Genomic DNA, 14,134 nt, shown 5'->3' with positions numbered 1-14,134 from the left:
TATAAATAACCACAGGTGTGGTAATGAGCACAGGTGAAAACAATCACTCATCAAGGCGAAAACACAGGTGAACCATTCTCTATTCAAAAATATGTATCTAATTCAATTCAGGTTCGAGTCAAATAGTTAAAAAAAATCGTTTCACTCACAAAAACAGGGGCTAAAAAAATTCTCCATGGCGATGAGGTGTCCCTTATTTATTTTTCAGGGAGTTGGCAACCAACCCTACTAGTTGACAACAACACATACCACATTCAAATCGGCACGTGGTCAAAGCTACAACATTCTGATAAAGAGACTGACTCACCGATGGCTTTCTCTGCGCTGGCTGCCGCAGATTACACTCGACTCCTCCACAATCCTTGGCCCGAACAAAACAATCCAGGTAACGTGGAGAACAAGGTAGCGTTCAGAACTTTGTACAGTCCTCTTTGAAAGTTTTGCCCTCCTCTCCTTCATGGGGGCAAACTTGCAGACCACTTTCTCCATATCAATGTTAATGTCCCACTCAACACAGTAATGAGGTTAAAGTCTGGCCTCGTCCTGTGCTGCGGGGCTCCCGGGGCTCCTGGGGGCCCTGCGGCTTAAGTAAGTACAGTAAGTGGATGGCAAGAAGCAACCAGCTTCACTTTCCTTTCTTTCATCTTCCTTTTAAATGAACAAAATGTATGTTTTTTTTCTTCCATTTTCCTCTTTTGCTTTCCTCTAAAAAGTTCGTTTGAAATCACGTTAATGCCGCAGCCAATCAGGGCTGGCTCACAGCTGCGATGCATTCACGGACAGTCGTGACGTAGGGTTTTGCCTCCACCTGTCCACTAGGGAGCAGTGCAGTAGTAGTTCTGCTATAGTATTACAATGTACAATATATTCAGGGGTGAAAGTAGGATAAAGTTCTTGTAAGAACTAACCCCCCCCCATATATTATAATATAGTTTTTTATGTAAACTCAAATTCCTGATGAATTAATGTACAATGTGTTTCTGCTTTGGTCAAAATATTAAATACAGTACAAAAATGCCCTTTTCCTAACATGCTTTTATACTTTTGTTCTTAGCAACTAATATATTACTATGTTTATGTTGAGTTAGTTATGTATTTTGTGTTCACTTATGTAAACTATGTTTATGTTGAGTTAGTTATGTATTTAGTGTTCACTTATGTTGTGTTGTTGTGCCTGCAGGGCTCCCATATTGCTGTCATTAAATCTTATAAACTGACATCAAGGAGTCTTTCTTCAGTAAGGATTGGCCTATAGGAGCCCATGCATAAACGTATATATTCACACACACTGCATATTTTTTTATAACAATTTATCCATACATGAACACATCACACAAACAATGTGGTCCATTTTCATCCCTCAAACGAAAAATCATACGTCTCAACATGTTTATGTCGTCAAAGAGCTATGTTTATCTCGTCACCGTCTCCTCATCGCCATGAGAAAAAAGTGGCGTCAACGAAATTATTTTCGTCATCTTTGACGAAAACACCGATGTGAACTCAAACCAGGGCTTTTTTTTTAACCAGACTTTGGAAATGCCTATTCAAACAGAGGACGTTTGATTAGACATTAGGCTTACTCAAATCAGCTGTTTGTTGCACCAAATTTTGTCCTCTTAATTATCAGTAGCCTACATGTTTTTGACATATAATAATAACAACAATGTGTTTACCTAAATGTCTCATCAATCTGTCTGTGTTATTCTGTATTATTACAATTTGCCAGGTAGCAGAGACATCTCAGCAGTGACGGAGCGCGCAGGGGAGCGAGAGGATGCATGCATCAACCAGGGCATTGCTACTAATTTGGCATCAAACCAAGGTTGCTGAAACAACTAAATGTGGGTCAAGAACCATCCAGCTCTAACGGTTGTTAAGCATAATCTTCAAGGGAGGAATGATGCGCTAGAAAGATGGAAATTGTAAAATTATTGTCTGCTCATCACTGGCTTTTCTGTTGTGGGTATACCACAAAGATCGATTCTTGGCCTTCTTCTACCTTTTAAGGGGAGTTACAGCCAAGCATAATGTGTCATCTCATTGCATATGAAGTCAAATTACAGTGATGCACTAAACTCCTTAAATGCTGTTAATTACATCAAACTTTTGGTGCCATTGATTCACTCAACGAGTATAAGACAATGTTGAATTATCATTGAGTCTTTCATTCAAATGTTAATCTCCCAAATGTTGGCGTTTTAACTGGTAATGAGAAATCTGGGAATGATTGTTGATGAGAGCCTGAAGTTTGATGAGCAGAATAACAATATCAAAGAGAGAGGCTTTTTTAAAATAAACACTTTTCTTAACAGGCACAATGTTAAGGAGGAAATTCACACCTTTGTTAGCGTAAGGGTGGATTATTATAAATAATTGCTGCTCAATATTAAAAAAGTTATACGTTCTATTGATAAACATTGAAATCCAATTTGTTTAAAATGATGATGACTTTTGAAAAAAAAATGAGATTACAAGTCTGCTATATTTCCCGTTTATTACTTTTCCTAAATAACTTTTTTTTTAATCAGTATGTAAATGATACAATCAAAAAAAGAACATGAATGTGCTTCACAATCTCTTGCACCCAAGCAATGAATAAAATAAAATATAAATAATAAAAAAATCTGACAAAATCAGAACCAAATAAATTTGCTCACATATTTTTAATGTACTGCTACAAGCATTACTGAAATTCTGAATGCATTCAAAATTTTAAACAATTAGGATCCAGAACCAAGAGAAAATATGACAAACCACAGATGAAGTAAGTATGATTCAAGCAACAATACTATTAAGGATGTTAAGATATGCCCTTAAGAGTTTTTACTCAGAAACACCAGTGTGATATTGAGTGCATGTTACACATTTTTATCAAAAAAACACCACAGAGACTGTAATCAAAGCTAAAGGTAGATATAAATGCTCAATAACATGCATAATAGGCTTCTATTAATCATAGATTTTTGTCTTTTTCTAACCAAGTGTGGTTGCAGCTGCGTGCTTGATACATCTCTGCTTTTAAATCATCATTTATTTTTGCCACCAATATGTTATCCACATCAGAAATAGTTTACATGACAAAAAAAATAAATGAATAAATAAAACAAGTGTGTTGGTTTCGTCTCTGAGATAACTAAGTACGAACAGTAAGAAAAAGGACTTTCCTGATGCTGCAAGCTCATTTTGTCTCTGCCTTTTGAACGCTTCCTAAACCAGAGATGGTTATGCCTTTGGCTTTTTTTTTAATGAGTAGGGCCACACAAATTCTACGATACAAATCATCATGTGAGAAAATTTCAAAACACAATCAATAAGTCAAGATCACACCAAGTGCATCAACACAAAAAGATCTGAGTCTTAAAACCAATTTGTAATTCAGGGTCAGTCTATTGTGACCCTGACCCCTGTGTTTTTTTTAGATAATTTATTTTTTTCACATGTTAAACTTATTTCCTACTTAAAGCAAGGCTTGTCCTTGGCATGTGGTGCAACTCAACGAAGCGTAACAATGCCACCTAGTGGCACAGCATAACATTTAATATAAGGCAGTTCATGTCAAGGAATCTGATGAGCAAGTTTGTCTTTCATTCAAATTATAAACAATACATCTACTGTATTTAAAGGACTCTTTTTCCTCAGCTTCTCTGTAATGTAGTTCCAAAATACTGACCAGGCCTTCATGTCTTGCACTCAGCCCAACACTCAGTAGAAATCTGACCTGCGTGGTTTTTGCTGCAGGTCAGCACTGATGATCTGTTTCCAACAAACTATTTTAAGCCTCTGATGGTAGAGCATGCCTCTGGTATTATTCTGGTCCTGCTGGCAACTCTGCACATTGACAGAGCAAGCCCAAGAGAAAAAATAAAAAATGAAAAAAAAAAGTAATGAACTCCCTTAACATCAACTCTAAAATCTGATATCAATTATCTTTAGCACCAGTCTTTGTGTATTAAAGGTTATTTGGAGTTCCATCTAAACCTTACCTAAAAACCCTAAAAACACTACTAATCAGCACAGATTCATGTAACTGTGAGTCCCTTAATTTATTTTCTTTTTATTTGTGACTTTTTCTTTTTGTGTTAGTCTTTACATTTGTCAACAAACAGATCTAATTTGCTTGTAGTTCTTGAATGTTTTATATGACTTACACAGAATAATTATTACTAATATTTGAGGAGTAAACTTCAGCATGGAAGCCTGGTCTGTTAAAGCAAACCACTTGAAAAACAGATCTCCTGTCATCTTCAAAATTTAAGAGAAGAATCTCAAATATTTTAAATAAAAACAGGGTGAGTGCCTTTTTTCATTTATACATAAATGCAGTGGATCACTACACTTTTTTCAGTCCTGAATGGCATCATCTCCATGTGTTAATCAGCCTGAACATTATCACTGACTAAATAGCTACTAAGCAGGTCTTCCCTGTGCTCCTAAAAAGACTCTGGCCAGTCAGGGTGTGCTGGAGTATCTGGTAGCGTTGAGCCATAAGGGTTGTTGGGTGGGGTCTCTGTGGGTTGGGATAGTTTCCCACGGATGCCGTCAGGTCCCATCAGACTGGTATCTGTGAAGCTTGTAGACCAAATGATCAGCTGAAGGTTGGTTCTTTGAGCACTTCCTAAGAAAATTGTGACCGGCTTAACTTACCTGCTGGAGGAGGCAGCGGCTGCAGGGGGAAGATGTTGTCATGTTAGGTGGTGTGTTTTGGTCTGTAAAACAAACGCAAGAAGAGTTGGCAAGTGTCAAAATTACACTTGCCAAAATTATACGAGATGAACCATGTTTACATCATCCCTCATCTTATCTGTCGGCGTGGATCGTGTTTACAGCTAATCGTTTATGATCAGTGCAACACTAAGGCCAACTCAAGTGTGGAAAATGCAGTTCCTCAAACTGCCATGAGGGGCTAGTTCCCCCTAAACATGAGTTCATTCAAAACCATTACCAAAGTTGGAAATATAAAACTGTACGTGGGGTAAATGTACAAAACTATAAGTTGTTGTTAAGTGACAACAGTATTGCAGTCTATGGTGTCAAATGTCTAGGTCTCCTTACTTAAGCTGTTTTGATGAAATTGACTCATGAAAAATTAATAAAGACCTAAAGGATTATAATAACTCTTATTTAAAGGATATTACTGTTTATTGTACTGCTAGTTGTAGGAGCAGAGACTGCTACAGGTGGCTTTGTGTCGACCTGCAGGATGAAAGTGGCTGAACTAGAGCGCTGGCTAGAGCTTTGGGTGTGGGTTTGACTTCAGCCTTGGCAGCAGCAGAAGCTGAAAGGAGAAGGGGTTGATGGGGGAAAGATTTGATTAAAAATAAAAAAAAGTATGTAATGCAAACTTTTTCCAGCATCATCGGTTAGCTAGCTTGTGGTAACCGAGACGGGGTGAACTTGTTCCAGTTCACCTCCAGACTGTCCTGCCTGTTTGAACATTTTTGGATTAACCACGGGTCGGGCAGATCAGTCATATTAAGGCATTTTATAATAAAGGCTCAAATGTTTTTGCTTGAAGCAAAAAACAATTAAACAAAAGACTAAGTCAGCCAACTACTGAAATTAGCTTAATGATCATTTATCTGAAGGAGAATGTTGAGGACTGTGTCTAAATGTATAAGATTTTGAAAGCTCTCTTGAAAAATTTAATAAAAGGACTCAACCTGCCTGAGGTAAAAAGAACAAAAAAAACTATTCACAAGTGTGTGAGGAGAGCTAAATTGTCAAAAGAAGCTTGTTTCCTGCTGCAGAGGAACTGGGTCGAATTGGGTCGGACACTTTGGATCAACTCATCCATCATCTGCCGGAAAGAAAAGCACGAGAGAAAACTCTTCCACCCGCGCTGTTCGAGCTGATTATAAAAATAATGGAAATGTAGAAGGGTCTTTAACGGTTAAAAAACTGCACATTAGTGGAGAGTAACTTTGTTCATAATTACTTGAGCAGGTGAACTAAGTGGAATAAATTAGAACTAAAATGTTTTCAGAAGTGTTTTGTTGTAATTATGCCACCCATGTCAAGATCACGGCTGCAACACTCTTGACTGATGGTTTGCCATATGGCAGGTTTGTCGGGATAATCACCGAACAATTTAGACCCGGATAGTGTATGATAAGAAAAAAAAAGAAAATTAAATGTTATGATGTGATTTTAACATGCCCTACCACGCACAAACCCCCCACACATACAGTACACAATTGATTTAGAAAAATGTCTACAGCATCCATGCCCAAATAAACAAGGGTTAAGAGGTAGAATTATAATATATTTTTTGAGTGTCGGAATAAAAAGAAATTTTAACAAAATCAACCAATTTATCAGCCTGTCAAAATATACAGAATCTTCTGCAGTCACCTGCTCATCCTGCTTCAAAAAGCAAATAAATAAGAAATGGGTGAAAACAGTAGCATTTCTACTGCAGGTTTTACATGCAACATATTTGTGAAGGTTTTTGGCAGTGGAACTAAACTAGATAAAAAATAATGCAAAGGAGTCAACACTGATTGTTACTGTGAACTAGGAAGCAAGAAGGGAATTTGGTCAAACCAGAGGTGGGGCTTTTTCACCACTCCCATTATCATTATCATACATTTTAAAACATCCTCAACCTTTCAAAAGTTTGAACACACACCAGCAAGGACTGTTAGAGCTTCAAGGTGTGAGTTTTATTAGAGCTATAGAAAGTAAACAGCCAGTATTGAATTTTCTAGCTAATTAAAAGAACTAGAAGATGGTTTACAGCATACTCTTTCACAGCACTCCAGTTTCCTCCCCAATGCAGCAGATTTAGCAGCATTAATTGGACTCGTGTCACCAGTAAAATGACACTGTAGGGGGAGGAGGGACGAAATGGTGCCAAGTGTGCAGTATCCCAACTCAAGTGTCCCAGCATGCGCCAGCAACAGGTGGTGCCTTTACGAGTGTGGCATGACAGAAAAAGCTACGAGGTCATTGCCTTGAGGGGAGAGGAAAGGGTATGAATGTTGGTGGAGGACACAGGTAGTACTACTAAACATTTCTGACTACAATAGGAGAAGGACATTACACCTGTAGGTAAAAGAAATCATCCAGAATGTCAAGAATATTGCAGACATCTTTTCTTTAAAGTGTGGAGGAGTCTTCACTTTCTTGGCTAGAAATATGAGACATTTCAGCTACCCTAATACTCCTCCAGCAGTTGAGTCATGTGATGAATACCAGACAAGCCATGCTAAACCTCGACCCCCGACACTCTCAAAGCTAAAAAAACTCTTCACAGTGACTCCAGCAACACAGCCTCAAAGTCTAAGAATCTTGTAGGCAGGAAGAAGTTACACGATGAGTCAGAGAAGCAGCAGCAGCAAGTGGGAAAATTCATCAATAATTCAAACATATCAGCTCTGATTTGATGTTTGTGTAAAATGAGGAGGGCAGAGACCAACATCTTCCAGGTCCTTGTTAATGAATATCTATTGTTGCTAGACAGTGTCATGTATAGCACATAAACAGCTACTGATATGCAGATTTAGTTTCAACATACTGTAAGAAATATCCGGTTACCGCAGCCTCGCTCACAACTTAACTGATTATCATTTTGAGATGTTAAACATTGTCTTTGAACAGAGATCCCCATGAAAATGCTTAAGCACAACGTAATCTGTTGACAGTTTGACACCAGCTCTCACTCTTTTCAATGGCCAAGATGTGACCATTACACATTCCTACTAAATTATCAATTAGCACTTGAGGATGAGGACGGCATTGCCGCCGTATCAGAGCACGAGTGACATCTGTTCCACCATCTGTCGACTCCGTTAAAGATTTTTTTTTATATTCTGCACTCAGTATCTTTTCCACATTAAAAGCAAAATATAATATTTGCTCTGTTTTGTTTCTCAGTTAGTGTACTGTGTTTTATATCAAAGAGAACACTGGGGGGTCTCGAGTCCTACAGGTTGCATTATTTTCCAACTGTGGAATTAAAAAGTGTTGCCATCAAGTCGATTTATCAGTTCGAACCCTTTACTGAGGCATTTCCCTTTTCACTTGCACTTTACTATGACGCATGACTGTATGCTTTCTATTCCTCTCGGTCAAAGGCAAAGTATTTGAAAAGGAGCGGCTCGCTTTCTCAGATGTGTGCAAAGCTAGTCACATGGCTCCAAGGAATTATGCAAATATATTTCACACTGATGCCACAAAGTAAATGAAAAAAAAAAACTGGTTTACACACTCGCAGTTTCAGGCAGTTCAGAGATGCGTTTCCTGTGGGAGGACGCAACACTCTTTAGCGTGGATTCAAACTCGGTAACAAAAACACTATAAATGAAAGGTTTTAAAATATTATGTTCAGGATGTGCGATGGATGGATGGATGGATGGATGGATGGATGGATGGATGGAGTTTCTCGTATGTTCACTTTCATACTTTAAGTGTAAATGAAAAACACTGAATGTGATAGCAGAATGAGTGGAACAAGTTTACCGTGACACTTTTCCAAGTTAAGAAAAAAAGGAAAAGCTGAGTACTACCTTCATCACCCACAGCAGGAGATAAAAAGGAGACTTTCTACTCCAAACATTCATTTCACATCCACTTAAGACTAAACATCATGTTCTGCAACACTGATCACTGTGATTATGCAACATGAGGATGGCTACACTTTACGCTGCAATCTCAACATGACAACCCAAACCTGCCTCTCTTACCCTCTGAATTTGTGTGTATCTTACTCACATCCAGACAGAAATAATAGGACGTACTCACCTACATAATGCAAATCTGTGGCTCTCTGGGTGTGATAAGGATTTTAGAAAGAGGAAGTCTTTGGTCAGTTTCTCTTTGTACATGCTCGGTAAAGTAATCCTGTGAAGTACAACTCATTTGAAATTGGGTTTTTCCTGCTGTTGATTCCATGACAGGGACATGATGAGCTCCACTTTAGGATCAGAGACCTGTGAAAAGCAAGCATGCAATTATTCTGAAGCTCAAGTAAGAAGTTCAACTGTCACTTCTGCCTCACTGGTTGAACATGTCGTTATTTTAAAATGCTGGATGTTTTACAGGTTCAGAGTTCAGATGACGGTCGTCCCGGCTGCACATTGCAGCTGGGGATATAACTTTGCTTTTTATTCCTCTTTTGTTGTCTTTAAACTCGTAAATCACATCAGAGCACTGGCCAGTATTTTATTGTATATGTGTGCTGAAGGTAGAAAGCCTTAAAAGGAAAAGTGTTACATCCGTGCAAGCCTCTGAACTCCGGATCACCACGAAGTCAGCGAATGTATGGAGAAAGAGGAGGAACACGTTTACTTTACAGCCACAGGAATCAGAAATACCTCCTGATTTCTGTATATGCTGCTGTAGGCCGAGCCCCGAGCGGGGCGTATCTGCAGGGCAAAGCCAGCGGAGCAGTAAATCAGAGTCATGGTGGGACCTCATCAGCCACTGGCCTCTGAGAAGGATTGGTGGAATCCATTTCCCTGATAGCGTGGTCTACCCCCTGAAGCTCTCCAACATTATGCCTGGTTGATAAAAGTGTCTCACTGATTATGACACTTTATCCAGATAAAAAATGCATAGCCACCCACAGGAAGACTTGCATTAATGCTTAAATAAATAAATAAATAAATAAATCCTTGAAGTTGACCTGGTCTCAAAAAATAAAAGTATTATATGTTATATATGTCAATTTTATTTATAAAGCACATTTAAAAACGACTGAGGTCGACCAAAGTGCTGTACAGCATACAAGAAAATAAAACAATACCAAAAGAAAAACACAGTACACAGTGTAGAAACAATAAAATCACTAACATACTAAAATGATCAATAAAATAGTAATAAAAAAATAGAGAATAGACGACAAAGAACAGACACATAAAGTGCACAATCACTTCACACAGATGTGGGGAACTAATTTGTCACACACTAAAACCCAAAGAAAATAAATTAGTTTTCAAAGAAGACTTAAAAACCACTAGGGTCTGGGCAGATCTAACATTTAGTGGCAAGCTATATATACATATATAGCTTACATATATATATGCTATATATATGTATGCTAACATATATATATGTTCTTGAACTGACAGTTTGGAAACAATAAGGAAACAGATGGACACGAAAAAAAGAACAAATGTGTGGCAAGCCCAAAGCAAATAAGCCAACTTCATTTGGCGGTAAAATGGCTGTAAAGCATTAAACTGACTCAGACGGATTAAAATCAAGAAGCAAGATAAAACCCCTTCAGAAAGCAGACTTAAAGGCAGGAGTGGAATGTTAAAGAGGGTGGATAGGGATGGTAAATGGAGTGGAAGCGAGGCGAGAAGAAGCAGAGTGTGAATTATGAGACGGACCATTAGGAACAGATGCTTCTCAGGAGTCAGTTGGCACGTGGGCCACGGCATTTGGAGAATACTAAACCATCATTAGTCATGATTTACCTGAAAGTGTCAGAAAGGAAAACAGTTGATAGCAGTCCGATGACGCGTCATACAGCATTAGAGAGTGAAGCATGCAGGATCTGGTTGTAGACTTATGCATCTTTATGTCATCGAAAATCACATGTTGGAATTCACACAAGCAACAGCAACAGAGAAATCACCTGAATATCGCAATGTTATTTTTTTTCCCATGCCCTGTAAAGTATAGGGTGGTGTTTTTTATTGGAAATAAAAATTGTATCCAGTTTGTCATATTTAATCATATTGTCAGCATTGATAGATAAACTACTACTGCGCTTTGACGACAGTCATTTCATGTCAAAGTTCTAGATCAATCTAGATAGTCCATCCTGCATTAATGACATGCTTTCGAGAAAGCTTGTGAGCATAAGCACATCAAACTAAAGTAAACTTCCTATACAATCACAGTTTACATAACGTGCTTACATAACATCCAGAAATATTCCTCATCTGCATCTGAGGCCTGAGACAGCTGGCCTCCATTTGGCCTCTGAATGCTGTTTGAATACTTTATAATGTAGAAAGGGCTAGAAGCAAGGGACTGCAGGAATTATTATAGTATCAAACAATTATATATAATTAAGGATGGATACATAAGTAAACACTGACTGATTCTTTTTCTTTTCTTTTTAAATATCTCTGCATTTCATCACATGAACAATTGCAAAACAATACTATGCATGTTGCTGTGTTATAAGATGTTCATCCAGAAACAGAAGATGGGTTTTATGTGGAGGATAGGACCCATATGCAGATGCAGGAGATCAGGAGGAAGAACTTCCAAAAAATGTATTTATTTAATAAAAACCGGCTGTGCAGGATACAAAAAAAAAACAGAACATGAACATGACATAATCCAAAATAACCTGACCTGACACATGGGGGAAGGAAACAGTATGGACCAGCAGGGAGAAAGGGAAAGACAAAACAAGATATGGGAACAAGGGAAGTCAAGACAGAACTGAAACACAAGGACACAGGGTTTCAAAATAAAACAGGAACTAAATACCAAAACTGTGACATAATGCTACTAACTGGTACCAGACCACAACCCGATGTGACAATGCAGATTAAATATTAAAAGGGTTTTCTTTCTTAAAATGTATAGTAAACATTTGTCAAGTTTACCTTACATGCACCTTAAATGTGGACAGACCTGTTACCACCTCCGGGGGAAACGACGCTAGTCACTTAGTCGGGTTCTTGACATGCAGCAGCTCAGATTTATGATTGTTGTTGTGTGCTCAAGTCAAAGTTTACAGCAAGGGTCATAAAGGTTTTGGGCATGCGTTAAGACCGGCATGTAGTTGAGAAAACAGATTTCCCCGGGGAGGGGGAGGGTAGGCCATGCTGTGTCTGTCCAGATTTATCTGTCGTGGCTTGTTTTGCCAACATTCCTAATAAAACATGACATTTTCAAAAAGGTCAACATTGTACACTCATAGCCTTTGGAACGTGAATTTTAAACACCGTGAAAAGTAAAACTGCATAGGTAGCTATGACAAACTGCACAATGTATCTCACTTGCTTAGAGATCAGTGTGTACCATGCATGGCTGGATTAATTTTATATCATTGTTTACTGCATGGCATTTCTGGCACAGATTTATTTATATATTTATTTTGTGAGCAACAAATACTTCTAAATGGTCTATGAAGCTTCAGATATTCACAGGAACATTATCTCCTCAGTGCCCTCAGTTTGACAGAGCACTTGATGGGAGGGGACAATGTGACAGCCAGTGCATTTCAAGCTTTTATCAAGCCCCCTCGAACAATGGGTGTCCACTTTAATTTTAGCTGAAAATAATACAGCTCTTGACAGGACATGCAGCTATGGCACTAGAATGCGTAATATGACACGCGAAAAGAGTCTTCTACTGCACCCTTCAACTTTGATTTTAAATGAAGATTTTAACATTTGGAAGATTTTCTTTTTCCCCTTCTAAGAACTATTTAGACTGTATAAACACTGATGTAAATCCTTTCAAAGATGGAATTTTGCCCCATTGATACTTAATACAGTATAATAATAATAATAATAATAGTAATACATTTCATTTATAGGTGCAGTGATTTTTATTCCACTTTGCCAATGTGTTTTCGTTAATAATAGTAATATGAGTCTTATTACTCAAACCTAGAGTCCAGGTTTAAACACAATTACAAAGCGTTATCCTCATTTTACAGTACAGTACAAGGACCAGCACCTGCGATGAAGCACCTGTAATTTCATTGTTATGAAATATGAATGACAATAAGGAATCTTGAACCCCCCCCCCCCTGTTTTATAGTGACAAGTCATGCTTTAAGAGGTATTTATCCTGATCATCAACCCACCCTTTAAAGTCAGCCCCCTTCTTCACCGCCCACTCATCCTCCAATATCTTCAGAGTCGTCACAAATTCAAAAAAAAGTCTAAGGAGCTTTGAGCTGTCACCAGGGTCTGGGCCGTACATGAGCTTTAGGCACTGACTTGCATACTGCTGGAGGGATCTATTACGTTGACAAAATTAGGGGACAGCACAGTGTGACCAGACTGCTGTCTGAAAGGAAAGAGAGCACGGAGCGCTGAGCGCAGGTAGGTGGTCCTGAAAATTAAAGCATGGGTGAGAAAATGTACTGAGCAGAGTTGTGAACCTTATCTGCGAGCTCCCAAACGTTGACAAAATGTAGATAAAATGTAGATAAATGCAACATGTGCTTCTCTGTTTGATCATGAAGAAGTTCATACAAACAGGTGCACAAAGTTGAAGAAAAAAATAACTCCTGCATGTGGGTGTAACAAAGACACGTTTCCATTTTTATCTTCTAAAGGCCAAGCTTGTTCTGAAGAAGCAAAAACACAGTTAAAAGAATTTGTATTGCCTATCCAAACTCAGTTGCTCAAGTTACGGTGTACATACTACATTATCAATATTTGCACACTGGATTTAGTGACATACAGGACACAGATTTGGTATTAACGTATGACATCAACTTCACAAGGCATGCAGGCTTCTTAGTGTGAGTTTCCTCATTTAAAGTCTGTGATGCTGGATCACAGGTTGTTGAGTGATGACTAACTTTAGATGGATGTATCAAATCAATACGCAGCCTGAGATTCAGGAGGGCGTGAACTGAAGTTTGGCAGAAGCTCACTTTCTTCTCGCATTAAATAACTCTGCAGAACTGGAGTTGATACCATCCTTTCTTCTTTACCTAGCGCACAAACAAACGTGTGCATAGATGGTTGTTTAGAATGTTAAAGCAATAAACCTGTCAAAGAAACAATCAATCAGACTCACTCACAACTCATCACAAAATGCAATATCCACCAGGCTAACTATTCCACTTCTTGGTTTGAATGATAAATGAATCAACTTGTAAACCTTCTGACAGAAACTGAAAACTGAGCAAATCCCCCGGGACAATCATGCAGCAGCATTACACGACGCCAAATGGCCTTGTCATAAAGCTCAGTATTGCGTGAGTTGCATTGCTGAAGCCACATTTGCTCTGCTGCAACAAGGGACAAGAAAAAAAAAAGATGGAGTGAGGGACACATGAGAAGCTACCGAATGCCATTTCCAGAGTATGTGGTCATCGGTGCAGTCATCTGCAGAGGGTGGAGGATTCACTGAACCAGTCACGTACTACGAAAACATTAGGCCCTGTTCTGTTTGTGTTGCATGGGGCCTTCACCATTTT

The 14,134-nt window shown here is 38.5% G+C and overlaps 1 protein-coding gene and 1 long non-coding RNA gene across 2 annotated transcripts in view; one reads left to right on the top strand and one right to left on the bottom strand.

Moving 5' to 3' along the window:
- Nucleotides 1-2,661: 2,661 nt before the first annotated feature.
- LOC133448396 (uncharacterized) lies at nt 2,662-5,237 on the bottom strand. Its single transcript, XR_009782966.1, has 3 exons — nt 5,139-5,237; nt 4,648-4,709; nt 2,662-4,572 (listed from the first exon to the last, which is right to left on the bottom strand). It is a non-coding gene; the product is annotated as an uncharacterized LOC133448396 (long non-coding RNA).
- Nucleotides 5,238-12,848: 7,611 nt separating this feature from the next.
- LOC133448395 (immunoglobulin-like and fibronectin type III domain-containing protein 1) overlaps nt 12,849-14,134 on the top strand; it is a 36,591-nt gene continuing 35,305 nt past the window's right edge. Inside the window, exon 1 of the mRNA XM_061726869.1 lies at nt 12,849-13,025. The gene's annotated coding sequence lies outside the window, so the exon portion shown is untranslated. The remainder of the gene's footprint in view (nt 13,026-14,134) is intronic.

The sequence above is a fragment of the Cololabis saira genome, chromosome 8 (genome assembly GCF_033807715.1).
Source record: "Cololabis saira isolate AMF1-May2022 chromosome 8, fColSai1.1, whole genome shotgun sequence".
NCBI classification, from domain to species: Eukaryota; Metazoa; Chordata; class Actinopteri; order Beloniformes; family Belonidae; genus Cololabis; species Cololabis saira.
The sequence above is the reverse complement of the archived record's forward strand: the minus strand, read 5'-3'. Positions and strand labels throughout refer to the sequence as shown.